Source organism: Furipterus horrens, unplaced genomic scaffold, assembly GCF_987537825.1.
Source record: "Furipterus horrens unplaced genomic scaffold, mFurHor1.1.pri manual_scaffold_9, whole genome shotgun sequence".
Taxonomy (NCBI): Eukaryota; Metazoa; Chordata; class Mammalia; order Chiroptera; family Furipteridae; genus Furipterus; species Furipterus horrens.
The window spans coordinates 23983490-24002081 of NW_028327179.1; the positions used below are offsets into that span (position 1 = coordinate 23983490).

General features: G+C 32.6%; 1 protein-coding gene and 1 non-coding gene across 2 annotated transcripts in view; both read left to right on the forward strand.

Moving 5' to 3' along the window:
* THSD7A (thrombospondin type 1 domain containing 7A) overlaps window positions 1-18592 on the forward strand; it is a 268582-nt gene that overhangs the window by 26795 nt on the left and 223195 nt on the right. The window lies entirely within an intron of this gene.
* Window positions 253-381, forward strand: LOC150001425 (small nucleolar RNA SNORA55). The gene has a single exon (XR_016513233.1). It is a non-coding gene; the product is annotated as a small nucleolar RNA SNORA55 (small nucleolar RNA).

The following is an 18592-nucleotide window of genomic DNA, read 5'->3' on the forward strand; positions in this document are numbered from 1 at the left end:
CTCTGCCTGAAATGCCCTGTTCTTGCCCTTACACGGCCGCCACCTCATCATCTACAGTCTCTGTCTGAATTTTACCTTTCAGGAAGGTCTATGTGGGCATCCTGTGGGGTCCGCCCCTCTTCCTCTCTAAAGCATTGTTCCATTGTTCTCCCATAGCCTCATCTCATTTTGAATGTGTGAGTGAATGATTGTATAGATTGCCTGTGTCCTCTCCAGTAGACTGTACCATACAGGTGACTTTCAATCCAGGCTGCACTTTAAAATACCTGGGGATGCTTTGTGCTGGTGTGGGGACAGATGGTACCACAGTAAGAGCACAGGAAATCCAGACGGACTGTTTCCATATATCTTGGGGCCTGTCTCTACAACTCTGCCACACTCCTTGAAAAAAATTAAAAAATAAAAAATAAAAAAATAAAATATCTGGGGAGCTTTTAAACAATGCTGATACCTGGGCTCCAGCTGCTAGAAATGTCCAGTAATTGGCCTTGGGGAAAGCCCAGGTACCAGCATTGTCTGGCAGTTCCCCAGAGGACTCGGGCTCACAGCAGAGTTAAGAAGCTCTGCCCTGGGCTGCAGGAGGCACCAGTTGGCTCCCCTGTCCCCTGGCACAGGGCTCAGCAGGCATGAGACATGTTATCATCATCTGTGGCGCATGGATGTTTGAGTTGATGTCTGGCTTATTGCTGATATTCTAGTCTTTGTTTTCCAAAATGTTCCTTAGAGATGATAAAAATATGAGCAAGCAGCAATACTCTAAAACTTGAAATGGGAAAGAAACAAGTGTAAGTAGATCCTCTAAGCTTCAAAATAAAAAACTAATCCACTGATGAAATCAAGATATTTTCCTTCAGTTCTTTTACTGAATTTTTTAAGAATATCTGCCACAAAATGTGGCCATAATCTGTGTGTGTATGCTTATGGCATATGTATATTTCATTTTTCTTAATATGAGCATCTATCCAAAGATCACTAAAACCATAAATCAGTATTCCCATCACAGGAGAGTCATTCTTACACATTATGACCAAAATAAATAATTTTAATTAAATTTATTTTTCTTTTTACTTATTAGCAAAAAAAAAAATTGTTTTAGTATTATCTGTATTTTAGTGTATTTTTTGTTTGTTTGTTTTTTGTAACTGGTGACTTTATTCTATAACCAAGCTAGAACTAGGCTATTAGGCTGTTGCAAGAGAGGCATTTATCTCAGTCCCAAAAACTCAGTAATCAAAATAATAATATTTTAATATAACAATTTTATAAATAAAAATTAATGCAAACAAACCCATCCTTAAGATAATATCAACAGTTTAAATAAAGACTACTGCCATGAAGAGCCATATATGAGTTTGAGGCAAAAAGAAAAATGTGCACCCCTGGATACATCTTTGTGTTTTTAAATGGGTAATTTGTTTCAGAACAATATAGTTGATGAAAAAAAGTTTCCATGATATCATTTTATGCTAAATATTTGGAAAAATAATTTATTATAATTTTAATTAAGCTGAAGCTAATTAAACTTATTTTAGATTATCTCTTGATCAAGAGAAATTTTTGACAAACATGGCAATTTTCTCTACTCAGAATGAGATAAGAAAAGAAGTAGATTTTGAAAAAAATGATTGATGACTTTACTTTCATTAAAGTCAGAATTCACACATTTGCTTTTGCCCCAGGCTCCAACATGGTTCCACATAGCACTGTGATGCATGAGTTTTTATTTATAAAATAATTTAACCATCCCCCCAAAAGAAAATGTCACACTACTAAATCAAATTAAAATTGTTGGAAAAAGTGAGACAAAAATGGTTATTGTGTGTTGATAATGAAGATTTAACATTTACATATGCCCTTTGAAATGTTGCATAATATACTACAAACATAAATATGCAACATTTGTTCAAGATAAAAAATATGAATTATAATGGTAGTATTAACATTTTAATATTAATCTAAGATAAAACATAACCCAATGAGAGAATTTTAATAATAAAGTGAAAGGTGTGATTTAATGGCTTAATATCAGCTTGACCAAATTCATTTTTAATGCAGTTAATTATAAATAACAACTGTACAAGCTGTTTGCTAATTGCAAACAATAAGAATAGAAATAATATTTTAAGCAAAAAGGAAAATCAAAAAGTGTATCTGGAGTATGAAAAAAAAATCCTTTCAGGGATTTTAATGTTTTCCCCATGGGAATATCTGAAAGAAAAGAGGAAACACAAAGATTGTCTAATTAGAAATACCCACACCCAGGAAATAAGCAAACCTTCAATGTTTTGATATCAAGTATGCCAGAAATTCTGGAATATTTTATAAGCTCTAACAAGAATAACTTTATAAAAGTTCAGAATTAAAATGCCCTAAATTTTACTGAATTCCATCCATCATAATAATGGCATTATCTTACTTTTTAAACAGAGAAAAAACAAAGAAACCAAGAGAGCAAAGAGAAAACAGTAAATATTATTTTTAATATCATTTAATCATAACAATCTCAATAAATTATTGATCATAAATTCTCCAACTCTCTTTAGGAATCTGTTAAGTAGACAACCACAGAATGAAATATTGAAATATCTATGAAAAATTTAAATCATCTCTATTTGGATTATACATATTACAAGTGAAATGTGTAGATGGTATTTCATTGCCCTAGACAATTTAGTGATAACCAGATATGTTCTCATATGAACCTTCTGTACAATATGTTATAACTTTCTAGTCATCTACCTATAAATAAATTAAGCATTCCAATTGAGAAGAATTAAACAACAAAGATTTTATGTGACCATCTTTTAAAAGGGTGTGTAAAAGTATAAATGGGTTTCCCAACAATTCAGCAAACTGCAAGTTATAATGAATAATATATAAACACAAGGCCAGCTCTATAGGATGCTTCTCAGCAAGAGGAATGCCTGTTAGACTTCCAAATACTCATAACCATAAAATCGTTTTACTGTTGTTTCTACAATTTAAATAATTAGGTATTCGATTATTACTATTAAACTATTTATAGCTTGGAATCATATCTGGAACTGAAAAGCAAACAATTTTATCCTAGGAGTTTGTGATATCTTATAACCGAAACCGTGCAGCTCTAGAGGCAAAACAGTGGCTATCAAAGGAGCTGGCTATTTATGTTTCATCGCATTTTGAAGACTGATTTTACTAGTGCTAGGAGCATCAGAAAAACAACTAAAAGCATTTACTGCTTTCTGTTCCCACTGTTACCATCAAAGGTCTATTAATGGTCCTTTGTAGCCTTCAGGTATCCCACGGACAAGACCGTAGAGCTCTTCTTTTTCTACCATTATGCTCTGAAACTGCACATATGGAAACTTCTCAGCAGACTGGAAACATCAGCAAATGTGTTAACTCTTACAGAAAATAACATTGTTTTACAGAAGTCGGGGAATCTCACCGTCTAAGAGCAGTTGCTATTCTGACTGCCAGGCTATGAAAATGTGAGCAGAGCTAATATGTTAGTTTAACATCATAGCAGTAAAGAAGTAGAAATATTTGTGGTAGTTTGAGAATTGGAACCCATTTTTTTTTAGCCTATGATACTGTGAAAGCATCTTCAAAAAGATGGGATCGAATCCCTGTAAATAATAGATTTATACCAAGGACTTTGAAATACACGAGACCCGTGCCTTTGCTGAATAAGTTAATACTGTCTACAGTGCTTTGATATGAGGCCCCTGCACCCCAGTGAATCACTTTACTGAACTATCAGAATTCTGGAAGCGATGCATCTTAGACATCATGTCTTTGGCAGTCAGTTTGTTCCTCTCAGGACTATGTTAGATGCACATTAAGACAGCATTAACACCATTAACACTGGTTTGCACTTACCAGTTCATTTATCTGCCTAGTAGAGCCCTAAGGCAAACTCTTGAATACCAATATTCTCCTTTATCTACACAAAAATTCAGAACCCAGGCTTCAACCAGACTGTACCTGCATCATCTGTTCCCCATTCCAAAGCTACAAGCCTGTAAACATTTGATTTCTGCCTTTTCAGTGAAGAATCCTCTACGGTAATGACTCTCCACTCTACATACCACAGAACATGAAGGTTCAAGTATAAACTCATTGAGCCCAGCCTTCAAGGCTCTGCAGAATCTGGTAAGAACCAGATTTCCAATCCCATGTCCCATTCCCTATATCTTATACTGTAGCAAAACTGAACTCCCAGCAACATGTTCATCTAAGGATGTTCTGATTTTTGTCTCTGCTTATGCTCTTTGTTCTGCTTGGCATTCTTCTCAATTATTTTTCATATCCATTGAATGTCACACATTGTAACTTATACTGCTCATATTTGTAACACACACGTGTTTGTGCACATCTGCATGCACACATACATACAGTAGCACCTAGACATGAAAAGTTTGAGGAAGTTGTCATTAGGAATGAAAATGGCTCATATGGTTCCAATAAGGTAAAAAAACATCTTGAAGTCCAAAAAAGAAATCTTTAGGGTTAATGGACGCTTAGGTGAAGGATTACATATGTGGGCTGAGGCAATGTCTGTTTCCTAACTTCTATCAAACTATACTGGTAATAAATAAATTTAGAAGTATTGTGTCTCTCAAGCAAGATCATTAGATTCTGGATATGACCCACTTATTAACTTGTTAATTAATCATTAGTGCATAATTATTTATATTTATACAATCTCCAGATATGAGTTTTTAAAAACCAGAAGTTTTATTTTTGTAAGAAAAATACAGTAGTATATCCAGAATTAGGAAAACTAAAACCAAAAATTAAGGACGTTTAATCTTTCTCTAATTTCCCAAGTGATGTTGATTATTCATTTATTTAGGATTACTAGACACTTTGTACTTTTTATTTACAGCATTCTTCAGTTTACAGAATGCTGTTTCAGAAAGCTCACACTGATTGTTGAGTTACTCAAGGGTGTGTCAAGCCTCTTATTTTATTGTTATTACTTTTTACCTCCACACATGATAAAGTAACTGAAAGAAAAAGAAATCTTCAGTTAGTGACTTAAGGTACTGATTTTCAAACTATGCATTTAAGTATTATGTTTTTGTCACTCTAAGAAACATTTCCTGTTGGAGGTAGTCAGGAGTATAGGTCTTCTTCTCTCCAGTGAGATATGTTCATATTAACACAAAAATTAATGATTTGTGGTATAAATCAATGAATTCAAATTTTATTCAGCTTTTTCATTTTCCATGTGGGACTTTTATATAACAGAGGTTCTCCATACACATGATATATGAGTAGACATTTTAGCTTTTCTGACTTATTTTAATATGCTTGTATAAATTACAAATAAAAAACATTTAATTGCAGCAATCACTAATGAAATTTCAAATGTTTTAAGTCTTCCTTTACCTACATTATTAGCTAATTGCTTCTATAAAATGGAATGTCAACCTTTACATTTTTAAAAAGAAACCTTTATTTTATATTTCTTTTGATATAGTTTATAAAATTTATCCTTAAGTATATTTTTAAACAAAATGTTTCACTATAGATTAGCATAATATTTAAAGGAACAAAAAAGTTTTCACCACCAATGGACACAATTATACTGTATCACACTTGATAATAAGTTCATAAAAATATTGTTCAATAAAGTGTGGGATGTTCTCCAAATATATCCCAGTCTTTGTAATAGGCAGAGTTTAAATTATAATAATATTATTACCTGTTATTAATTGAACACCCACAGGAACTGCCCAAGACATTTTCTAAATGCGTTATTTTAAAACATATTTCTTACACGTTTTGCTATTCAAATAATTAATTGTTAATCAATGATGTAAATAGCCTAGTCACCTTTAACTGGCAACTTAGAGGAAGGTTTACCTTTAAGAGAGTGGAGCTCCTCACTTGCACAGGCACTTTCTAAAGCTCTGGGTGGAAGGAGAGACTCTGGCAATGTTGTCATAGGACCATTTATTTTTGTATATGTTGTTTTTTAAAAACTTTCAATTTGTGTCTTTTGTATCTGTAACTTTGTACTTCTTTTTTTTAGAGAGGGTTCTCAAATTGTGCATGCGCAGTGGCTCCAGTCTTGAGGACTATCAGCCCTGTGCTTTTGCACTGTGCCTGATAATCTTAGCGCTCACTCTATGGGAGTCTTATGTGCAAACATCTAGAGATTAGAAAAAGAGATCAGTGCTGCAAACCCCTCCCATTCCAACATTGTATAGTTTGTGATTGTCACACTGCAGAAAGCTTTCTTGAGAAGGGATAAGAACAGCTTTTGATTATGGAATGTATGTGGTGGACAGATCAAGAGCGATTCAATTAAGGACACAATAGAAACCCAACTCATATTTGCCTTATTTTCCTATAGGGAAATAGTTTCAACCTTACCACTTATTAGTTCTACTCATACCATTTTTTTAACTGTATATGCCTGTAAAGCTATCCTACCTGGCAGGATCTGAAAATTGTTGGTAATTAACATTAATGGGTAGGAACAATTTCAGTTGCAATTAGAAAATCCTTTGGCGTCATGTCATAATAACTAGTTCAGACTGTTGACTCTTCCAACGTTCATTCACAGCTTAAAAATAAGCTTTGTTGCATGACTTTATATATGCAGAGAGAAGTGGGCTTTTTTCCCATTATTTGGAATCTAAACATTCTTATGCCATCAAGAAGCAGCCAGGGGAAACTCTGCTTGACATCACAAAATCTTTGCTGCTGCTTTACCTGTGAATTAGTATTGACTGCTCCTGAACTGTGAAATTGTGCTACAAGTAACAGACCCGTCAACTTAATGCTTAAGTCACCCTTTCCCTTTTCTTTGATTTGCATTCGTCTTATTAGAAAGTGACACTCTCTTATTGATTTCATTCCATCCTTGAAAGAGAAGATAAGAAAAACGAAAATGTGACCGAGATAAGAGGTCCTCAAGGTGATCCATGGATAGAGTCTAAAGGGAAGCATTGTTTTCAAGGAAAACTGGGATCTCAGGAAATGCTGTGAAGGGGTCAGTATTCAGAAGTTGGGGAAAGCACTTTAAGGTTTCTCTTGTGTACTTGAGAATCTGTTCTACTAGTCTGTCCTTGGTAGCAATTCCAGTGCTTTAGAAAGCATGCATCTCTTATCTTTTCTGTTTCTATGGATAAAGCAGTCTAAAATGTTAAAAGCTAATAGCCATGTACAACTTCACATTTTGATAGTTATTTACTACTCATTACTGAGTAAAATGTCAAAATATGTCTATGAATCTTAGTTAAAAGTGATATCTGATTCCTAGGTTCTTCCCTTTCATTAATAATAATGCTAAATGGATAATTATTTAATATAACATTCCTATGAAGTGTGTTCTATTATTATCCTCCACATAAAAATGAGGAAATAGATGCTTGCAGAAGTTAAGTGGTCCAGAGAAGTATAATAAGTAGAAGGCAAGCATCTCCATAAACCCAGATTCCAGGTATACCATTTGCACTCCGTCCTTCTGACTGCAGAAGACTGTATTTTGTTATAAATAGGGACAACATACATATGTTTTAATGTAGTTTGATCACCTTATTTATTATTCTGAGAGCTAACTTCTTGGCTTTCTTGATATATTTCACATTAAAAAAATGTATTGAATCTCTCATAAAAGAATGTGGATGATAGAAACTGAAAGCAATAAAAAGTGAATAACAAAATTTTATACTTGTAATGAGGCATAGAGCACCAATATAATAAAAGCAGTGGCTAAGAAGGCAGATTTTAGTTCTAATGTTATGTAGAAGAAAAGACCCTAGAATGTAAGGCAACTTCTATTTTTACTGTAGTATGTTACACTTATTTTTAAAGAAAATTTATCATAATTCATTATTTAAAATGAAGGGAAACAATATCAAAAAGGAAAATATAATTAAAATCTATTATCATATGAGACAGAAAAAAGTCACTGTTATCATTTTGAAAATGTCATTTCAGTTACTTTTTTTAACAAAATTGAGATTCTTATATATTTTATCTAATATCTGGTACTTTGATTTAACAGTGCATATTGACAAATTCTCATTTCATTACACTGATTGGTCTTCAAACATTAAAACCAATCTTGTATGTTTGGAGAAATCTCAAGTGGGCCATGATTTATTATCCTTTTGATGTATTTATTATTGGGTTGCTTTATAAATTTAAATGTTTTAAATATTTGTGTTCATGAAAGAGCTTGGTCTGTAATTTCCCTCTCTCCTTATATCCTTGTCAAGTGGTGGGATCAAGGTTTTTCTGATGCCGTAAAAAAATGAGCTTGTAGTGATTCCCTTTTTCTACATGTTCTGCAATCTTTTAGGGATTGAATTATCACTATTTTTTCTTGGCTGTTTGGATGAGTTTGTCAATGAAGCCATCATGGCCAAGAATTTTCTTTGTGGGAGTGCTTTCTTATGGATTGAATAGATAGAGCAATGTTTAATTTTTTTTACATCTTTTAATGTCAGTTTTGATTAGTTTTGTGGTTTTCTAAGAATTTATTTCATTTAATTTTCAAATTTTTTGGCTTAAAATTTGTCAAAGTATTTTTTTAATGTCTGCACAATCTCTAAGGATGTCTCCTTTGTAAATTTCTAATACTTGCCATTTGTAAGTACTCTCTTTTAAATTTATCTGTCTTGGTTGAGGTTTATCAATATTGTCAGTCTTTTAAAAAGGTCTTTTCTCTGTGAAATATTAATTTCCATTTTATTAATGTCTGATCTTATGCTTATTTTCTGCTTTCTTTGAATTTATTGTTCTTTCTAACTTTTTCAGATACTTAGATCATAATCTTTACAACCTTTTTTTCTAACTCACTTAAAGTTATAAATTTTTCTCCAAGAATTAGTTTAGCTTTATCTCACAAATTTTGATGTCAGATTCCTATTCACATTTGCCACAAAATAATTTTTAATATCCATTGTGATTCCTTCTTTGACCTATGTGTTATATCTGTGTGTATTGTTAATTTTCAAACATTCAGGGAAATTCTGTTTATCTATTTGTTATTGAATTGTAGCTTCATTCTACTGTGGTCAGAGAATATACTGTCTGAACTTAATTCTCTGAGTTATGCTGAGACTTGTTTTAAAGTTTGCATAGGATCAACCTTGGTCAGTGTTTTCTATGCATTCAAAAGAAAGTTAATTGTGCAGCTACAGATGTAATGGCATGTGTATGTCAATTATGTTAATTTTGTTAATCATGTTGTTTAAATCTTCTAAATTGCTACTGATATTTTCTTCTAATTTTTCTAATTCTTCTGTTAGCTAATAAGAGAAGTACCTTGAGGACTTTTATTATAATTACACATTTGAGTATTTCTCCTAGTTATGTTAATTTTAACTTTAGACATTCTGAGGTCAAATATTATTAGGTATGCACAAATTTTAAAATATTTTAGCATTCTGGTGGATTAATAGTTTTAATATTTTTAAATTTCTCTCTTTGATGCTTTTTGTTAAAATATATTTGCCTCATATTAATATATCTTTACCAGATTTCTTTCAGTTAAAGTTTGTACACTATATCTTTTTATTATAACCCAATTTCCTTATGTCTAAGGTGTAATACTTGTAAGCAACAAAAGTTGGCTTTTGGTATTATATCCAGTCTGATCACCTTCGTCTTTTACCTCGGATATATATTTATTTACTTTGGATGTAAATCCATGCATTTTGGTTTAAGTATATCATCTTACCTATTTTTCTTCTTATCTATTTAACTATTTTTCTATTTCCTCATATCTTCTACATATCTTTTCCTCTCCTTTATTTTATTATTTTTCTTATCATTATTTCTCCTCTAATGCTCATTAGCTATACATATTTTGGCTGTTCTTTTAGTGGTTTATACTTACCTTCGTTTATTAAAGAAAACTCTAAATTAGTAATTCTATTTCATCCCAGAAATTTCAATGACCTTAAATTTTTTTGTCTCTATTTACATCATCTTTCATTGTTAATTATGTTAGTGATATATATTTTTCTTCTATATAAATAAAACTGCACTAGACATATTATTGTTTTATGCATTCAACATTTACTTGGATTTACCTTTTCAGTCTTTGTATTACTTCCTAAAAGTTTTCTTCTTGGATGTTTTTTCTCTCTTCTTCTGTTGATTTGTTTAAATGTTAAAGTTTTTTTCTATGTCCCTTATGTTCTTTTCTTTAATTTTTGTGTCATTCTATATATTTCTAATTGAATTATTTTCTATCTTACTGGTCCTTTTTCTGTGAAATCTATTTGTTCAGTTCTTAATTATTATATTTTTTAGTTCTAGATTTTTCATTTCACTATTTTTAAATTTCTTCTCTGCTGAACTCCTTCAGTGTGTTTTTTCTTTTCTGGAAAATCGCAGTTACTTTAATGTGCAGGTATATTCTGTATTTTGGTATTCTAAACAATTTTTGCTGAATGCCAGCCAATGTGATTTAAGAAAGGGGAAAAGAGAACTCTGACAATTGATATAATCTTCCCCATAGTGTCTTCGTTTGTGTGTACCTGGTGTTTACTTACGCTATGGAAATACCATCTTCATCTACCTGGAATTCTGCTGATATGTATTTTTTTCTTTTTACTTTATCCACAGGTATAGCATTTTGGAAATCATAACTGACAACTGGGTTATTTTACTTCTTTCTGGTCAATCTGGACTTAATATTTTCTTCCTGGGTCTATAAAATGACTAAAAATTCTGCTCATCTTCACCTTTTTGCCACAGTTTAAGAAATGAAAAATTTCTCAAGGGTACCATTTGAGATGAATGTCACACTGCTTTTACACTTCATTTTTGTCTGGGATATTGGTTCTCCAAGTTCTTGCTTTATTAAAATGTCTGATGCCTTCAAACAGATTTAAGAAAAAAAAATTTAGCTAGCTATTCTAATTGTTCTTACTGGAAATACTAGTCTGAAGTATGTCAGGGTTAGAAGTAGAAGACTTCTTCCTTTGTTTTAAATATGTATTCACATGTATTTTTCTTATTTCTCATTATAACAAGTTTCTTTTTTATATTTATCTTTACTAGACATATATAATCTGTTTTAGTATATGTTACCAGGTAGGGATTTAATCCTTTTGTCAGACTTAATCAATAATTTAATGTTATTTATTTTATTCAGTTTTAAGTTATTATAAAATGTAATTTTAATTACATTTTGCTACAATATATGTTTTTGAATTTTTTGTGTTTTTTGAATATTTTATTATGTTCTATTTAACTGTTCCTCTGTTCTTACTTGGCCACCATATTTTATTTCTTTTGACTTCAAAATATAGCTTAATATAAAAGCAGGCAAGGCCTAATATCATTGCTTTTATTGATAATGTATATTTTAGATATAGTTGATTTTTATAAGAAATGAAGTTTGGAATCATTTCTCTTCCAAAATTATAATGTTTTATTAGAATTTTTATTTGATTTATATTAGCCTGAATATTCCATTAACCTTTGCTTTAATTGTAAGTGTGTAATAGTTTTTGTACATTTTATTTAAGCGAATCTTCTGCAGAGGTGGAACCCTGCATGAAGGCAATAACTGCATCACTTTTAAACATTATGGAATATCCAGTTCCTCACACAGTACTTGGTAGACAGTTGCTATTCACTATTTCTTTTTTGAAAGCATCAGTGTTATCAATTATTCTAGTAAAAATTGGTTTCTCTTCTAATTAGTTCTTTTCATGTACAAGCAAATCCCTCTCCATCTAGACTGATATGAAGTTCCCTTTATTTTGTGTAAATTAATGATCTGTACCTATCAAACTTTAATACACATACAAATTACATAGGCATCTTTTAAATATGCAGATTCTGATTCAGTAGGTTTGGCATTAGACCTGATTCTGCATTTCTGGTAATTGTTAATATGGCTGTTCCCTGGAGCATACTTCAAGTAGAAATGGTCTAGATTCTTAGATAAGACTTCTGTGGACACTTATATTTTAACTAAATTAAGGTCTTGTGCTCACTGGGAAGAATTTCCTCTCATTAATATATTAGCAGTGATAATTTGAAAAAAATAAGCAACTGGAATTTATATTCATTAAGTGTATTCATTATATAAGTATTTATACAGCAGCAATTAATATGTGATATACATTGTGCTACACACTGAAAGCAGAAAAATAACAGGACATTGCCTGCCTTTATGGTACCAATAATCTGTGTAAAGAAAAACATAAGTAATTGTGACACACAAATGCTATAATATAGATCTGTTTGAGGAAAAGTGGTGTAGAGGGTGAGCATGGCTAAAGCACAATATTGGGAGGCAACAAAATATAAGCCAGGCTTGGAGACGGGGGTGCAGGTCAGATCCTGGTGGACTTTCGAGGTAGTGCACCAGGCTCTGCTTTAATCCAAGAGCAATGGGAACGCATCAGAGTTGCAAGCAGGAAGGTGCCATGAACATACTTAAACGTTGAAAGATCCCTCTAGCTGGCTGGGGAGAGAACAGACTAGAGGCAGGCAAAAGTGCACAAGTGGCTTACAATTTTAAATTCCAACTGTGAGTATAGATTGCCTTTGAGCACCTTCCTATGATGCTATAATCAAATGGGAGCTGGGCTACTTACGACCAAGCATCTGCACAAACAGAAACAGTGACATGCGAGTCATAGCCAGAAGAGATGGAAATAAACAAAGGATTTTTTTTTAATTTGAGTAAATTCAAAACCAGAAATATGTCATGTATGTTTTTTGGAAAATATCTCTAAAAAGTTCCATATAAGTCCTAAGAAATATACCCATACTTGATAATTTTCCCTGTTTTAGGAATATAGCATTCTATTGAGTTTTGCTAAGAGTCTTTAAATATAGTCTAATGCATTTTATATGTGCTCATTTTCTTATCAAAGGAAACATCAATTCTCAAGTTTTCCAGGAGCTACAGAGATCAGAGGTCAGAGATAAAGGAAATCCCCTACCAGTATCCCCTGCTTTATAATTCCTTATGTCAATTGAAAACTGCAGGATATCAAAGAACCAAAAGACTGGAATGTTTTTATGGTATAACATCCTGAAAAACTGCTTACCTACAGATAAAAAATTAGCCATTGGCAGAATGAATTAAAGAATCCTCTAAGAGGCTGAGATTTGTGAAATCTGTGAAGCTCAGGTCTTAGTGTTTATCATGAAAGAAACCAGAATGCTTCAGGAAGACAGCAATAATGAAGGTGTGACTCACCCTTAGAGAGACATTGTGACATTGAAGAAAATGCCATTGAAATAATGAGTCAACCATTAGCACCATCAAAGTGAAAGAAGACCTATATGGGGAAAATAATTTTAACTCTATCACTTCTTAGTCATCTCCACAAGCATATTAGCAAGTGGCAGACAAGTCTAAAATAAAATAACTGTGATAAACATGCATCCTTCTGATTACAACCTCAGAGAAAAAAAGAAGCCAAATCAGAAGGAAAATAATGTTAGTTTGTTATTTTAAACCATCATGGGTGACTCTATCTCACACTTAACATTTTAATTGCCTGATGTCCCTGAGGAGCTGGTTGAGTTTTGGATTTGTTTTTAGGCACAAATTTCCTTAAGTCTATGAGTTCATTTTCTCACTAATTAGTTTTGCAGTTGATGCATTTTTTATGTTGGACTCCCTGCCTGCTGGTCCCTTGTTGATGCTGGCAGGGTGGCCATCCTATCTAGTACTTGACTTTCATTACTCTCACTTTTTGAGTGTAATATAACCTTGACCTCCATAGTCAGCTACTCTATTTTTTAGCCTTTTGATAATTCATACAGGATGTCAGACTATTTTGCTTTTGTTTAATTCAGAATGTTTTCCTTTGAGGATTTCTGGAAACAGCCATCCTTTGCTCTCTCTTGTAGTTCACCAAGTACCTATTAAGGAGCCATACTCATGTATTTTAAATGTACTATGGAAAGGACTCATATCAATTTTTATCGGCTGTCTAGTACTATAGTGGAAACTACAAGAGGAACAAAACAAAGTTCCTATCTCTGAGTGTTTTAAAATCTTATTTGAGAAATAAGTGTGCACACACAAAATACTTGGTGAACAACAGAGAACACAGTTTAACAATGTGTCAAAACATGTGGGACAGATAATGTGAGAAATCCTTTTAAACTTACATAACGTGAGAAGAGAATGCATGAGCACAGTTAAAGCAGATTATTGAAAGAAAATTTGGATTTAGTTATAGTAAGGTATATTAAGCTAGGATTCACCTAGAGGAAAGTTTCTAGGCCTTCCCCAACCTGACCCCAAGCTGTCTCCCTCTTTTCTTCATGTATATGGGTTCCATGTGCCTCTTTATATTATATTAATATATACAGTTTGCATTTCTTGTTTTCGTTCATCTTGTTTTCTTGTCCTGGAGTTCTCTACTCTAAGGTTGTACCTGTATAACTTTAGGCTCAGGATTTCCATTTCTGCCTGTCTCACTCCCATCCCATTATGTCCATCAAGTTTTACATTCCCAAGTAAGAATATAATTTCTTTCTTCTTTAGGCTTCCAACGCACCTGTTGTTCCCCTCTCTGACTGAAATCCACAAACTCACACTACCATTTATAAGCATTAAATGTTAACTTGTTACATATGAGCAGCTATGATTTAAAGCATATCCTTAAGATTGCAGTGCTAAAGTATATATTCTTTCATCCCCATGCTTCAAACTAATGCCAACAGAATACCATATGGAACTGATACTTGGCAATTTTAACAACTGGGTCTCATAGAACTTGCCGCAGAATTTGTTATGAATAAGCAATAGTTAATTCTCTGTTCTCTATCGTATTTTAACTAGGAAGCCAAGAATGTTCATCTTTGTTTTTCTATATTAAGAACTACTTGAATCTCCCAATAATGACTTTTCAATAAGCTGCAAGAAAATACCACCCACCTCTAATTTTTGTGTTTTTCTGCTTTTGAAGTTCATGGGTAAATGAGGAGAGAAATAATTCTGACTGATTCCTTGGGTTGAAAAAAAGAAAATCTGGGTGCTTAAATAATTTAAGACATATGTAATATTTATTAAATTAAATGGAATATTTTGATTAACCAGATGTTGGGAGTGAATTGAGTCATGGGTATCAAATAATTAGACCAGTTGACATACCTGTTTTGAGAAAAACAGGTGATCTAAACTAATACCTGGAGTCAAGATAGATATATCAAAAAGATAATCACTAAAAATGAATACTGCTTATGTGCCGTTAAGATTCTGATATTAGTTCTTTTGAAATAATACCCAGAAGTGGGATTGCTGGATATGGTAGCTGTATTTTTAATTTTTTTCAGAAACTGCTCTGCAGTTTTCCATAATGGCTGAATCACTTTGCAATCCCACAAACAGTGTGCAAGAGTTCCAGTTTTTCCACATCCTCTCCAACACTTGCTATTTTTTTTTTTTCAGATAATAGCTATCCTAACAGGTGTGAGGTGACATCTCATTTTTGCTTTGGTTGCATCTGCTAGATGATTAGTGACACTGAGCATTTATTCATATATTTGTTGACCATGTTGTACATCTTCTTTGGAGAAATGGCAGCACTAATCACAATAGCCAATATGCAGAAATAACTGGAATGTCCATCAACAGATGAATAGATAATGAAAAGATGATATGCAATGGAGATATCTAAAATAGTCAAACTTATAAAAGCAGAGAGTAGAATGGTGGTTGCTAGGGGCAGGGGGAGGGAGAAATTAGGAGCTACTAATCAATGGGCATGAAGTTTCAGTTAAGCATGATGAATCAGTTCTAGAGAGCTATTGTATAACATTGTACCTACAGTCAACGATAATGTATTATACACTTAAAATTTTTGAGAGTAGATCTCATGGTGTGTTCTTACCACAATAAAACAAAAATTCTTTTTAAATTATAAAGGAATTTGGGTAGGAACACAGTCTAGGTAATGCAAGTACAAGTTTCCTCTGTCCTTCTGCTGTGTCCTATTTAGCCTGGAGACCATCTGTGGACTGTGAGCCCTGTGCCCTATGTACTCTAGCAAATAATGAGCATTCAGTATAGAGTGCTCAGAACATTTTTAGCACTGGAATTGCTTCCTATAAAGAGAATTTAATTTATGAGTGGAATTTTGATTTAAACAATTCTCATTTCTTTCCACCAAAAGAATACTAAATTGAGGCAGTTAAACATGTAAAGCATTTGCTATGTAATTACTCTTATGTCTTCATAGCATTTTATATACACCATGTCAAAGCATGCAAACATATGTTATGAACATTTATCTTCCAACATAACTTAAAACTTATCAATTCTGAACTATGCAAAGGAATTACAGTCTTCTGAGAGAAAGAGGTTTGAGGAGTAATATAAATGCATGGCACCTCAGGAACTGGGGTCAGTGAAGGTCGCTGCTTGAGTAATCTGGAAGTGCTCAGAGGAGAAATGTACATCTAGTTCCCTGAGTCAGTCTCTGGATGAGGATTAATTGAAGAAATAGATACTCGGGCACAGAATTTTCAACATGTCTCTTTGTCATTATGGGGCTGAGTTAGTCAAGCAATTACCAAAAGAATGCACATGTTGAGTAAATTCATTATACAGCACAGTGTAAATCAAGAAAGTCTGAACCTGGACAAAATGTCTGTGAGATGAGTTAACCGAGTATGTAGAGACTTAGGGTGAGACTCGTCATGTTGAAACAAATGTGAGATCATTTGCCTTTTTTAATTTTGATAAGAATAGAAGTTATGTGGATGTGGACATATATTTTATTTATTATTTGTCTACTCCATTTTATTTTCTTTGATAATTTCCAGTTTGCTCTATGATATTATTGTGCAGTCAAACAATGCCACAGAAAAGCAACAAGTCTAATGATCAGACTAGAAGTCTTATTAAGAATAAGAAAAAAAGGAGATTATTTAGTTGAAAGTTTTATAATATTTAAAAAGTGGGTTAGAGTAGAATTTTTAGAGAGGAAGATTTTATAGGAATATAGGGAATATAGGGAAAATAGAGCTTATAAATAAGCTCTCCATCACCAGATTGGACAACTTTCTTGATTAAATCACATTAAAGATTCATTTTATACACACATACACATATATAATATTAACTCAGGGCATTAATACATATGGTTGTACTGAGTAATTGGTTCTAAGAGTATGAAAATAATCTAAGGTCTAATAGACCTTTCTAAGACACTGATGTTGCAAATTACTACCCTAAACCATACACTCAACTTCCTTAAACACATGGAGTTTGGAAGGAGATATTGGCTTCAGATGAAGTAATTGCCTTCACATGAAGTATTTCAGTAGCAAAAATCATTTGTTATAAAAGTAAATTGATGTATACGTTACATTTACATTTATATATATATATATATACTAATTAGTGTGTTGGAAATTTTCTATTTTAGGTAGACTTTTCTAAGTCTATATAATTACAGCATTTAGTGGTATAGAAATTATATGTAGATTATAAAAATATATGGTAATGCATATTGATTAAGGTAACCATGAAGGAATGCTTTCTAGTCTATTATAAAGAAGTCATACTAAAAAGCTGGGACTACTGTAACAAAATAATTAATAAAATATACATAAAAAAAGAAGCATAACTGATAGGAACAAAATAGACAGGGGGAATAGTATAGGAAAGGGTGGAGCCAAAGAACTTACATACACAACCCATGGAGACAAACTAAGGGGAGAGAGGGGTTGCTGGAGAAAAGGGGGTACTGGGCAGAGAGCATTAAGGGAAAAAAATTGGGACAACTATAATAGCATAATCAATAAAGTATACTTAAAAATAATTCAAAGCAAGGTCTTGACGAGGTATTTGCATATCCATGTCCATGGCAGCACTATTCACAATATCTAAGAGGTGGAAGCAAACCAAAGGAATGAATAAGCAAAGTCTGATGCATCGTACAATGGAATACTATGCAGCCTTAAAAATGAATGAAATTCTGACACATGCTACAACATGAATGAAACTTGAAGACATTATGCTAAGTTAAATAAGCCAGTCACAAAAGGACAGATACAATATGATTCCATCTATATGTAGTTTCTAAAGTAGTCAAATTCATAGATATAGAAAGTGGAATGGCGGTTACCAGGAGCTGGGGACAAAGAGCAGTTGTTCAATGGGTATTGAATTTTAGTTCCTGCAAGATGAAAAGGTTCTAGAGATCTATCTGTTTCACGGCAATTAAATATACTTAACACTATTGAACTGTACACTTAAAATGACTGTAAATTTTATATCATCTGGTTTTTACTACATTTAAAATGGTCTTAAAAAAAAGAAGTCATACTTCTCAGTTCCGTAAGTATATAACAGTAGTCCAAATTAAGTAAAGAGGTAAGAAGTGAATGTATTGTTATCCTTTATAATTGCTTGCAATGAAACCAGTCTTGACCCAGTGACAGAAATGGAGAAATTAACATGATTTTATTCTGACTTCATTCATTGTTATATGACATCAGAGGAAAAAATTAATTTGCTCCTGTTTTACAGGAAGAGTTTATTGTATGCAAGGGAATACTAAAATGTACTATATACCTGAAAATGAGCTTTATAAAAATAACAGCTATGTATATATTTATTAACCAGAATACAGGTAAAAATGCCCTA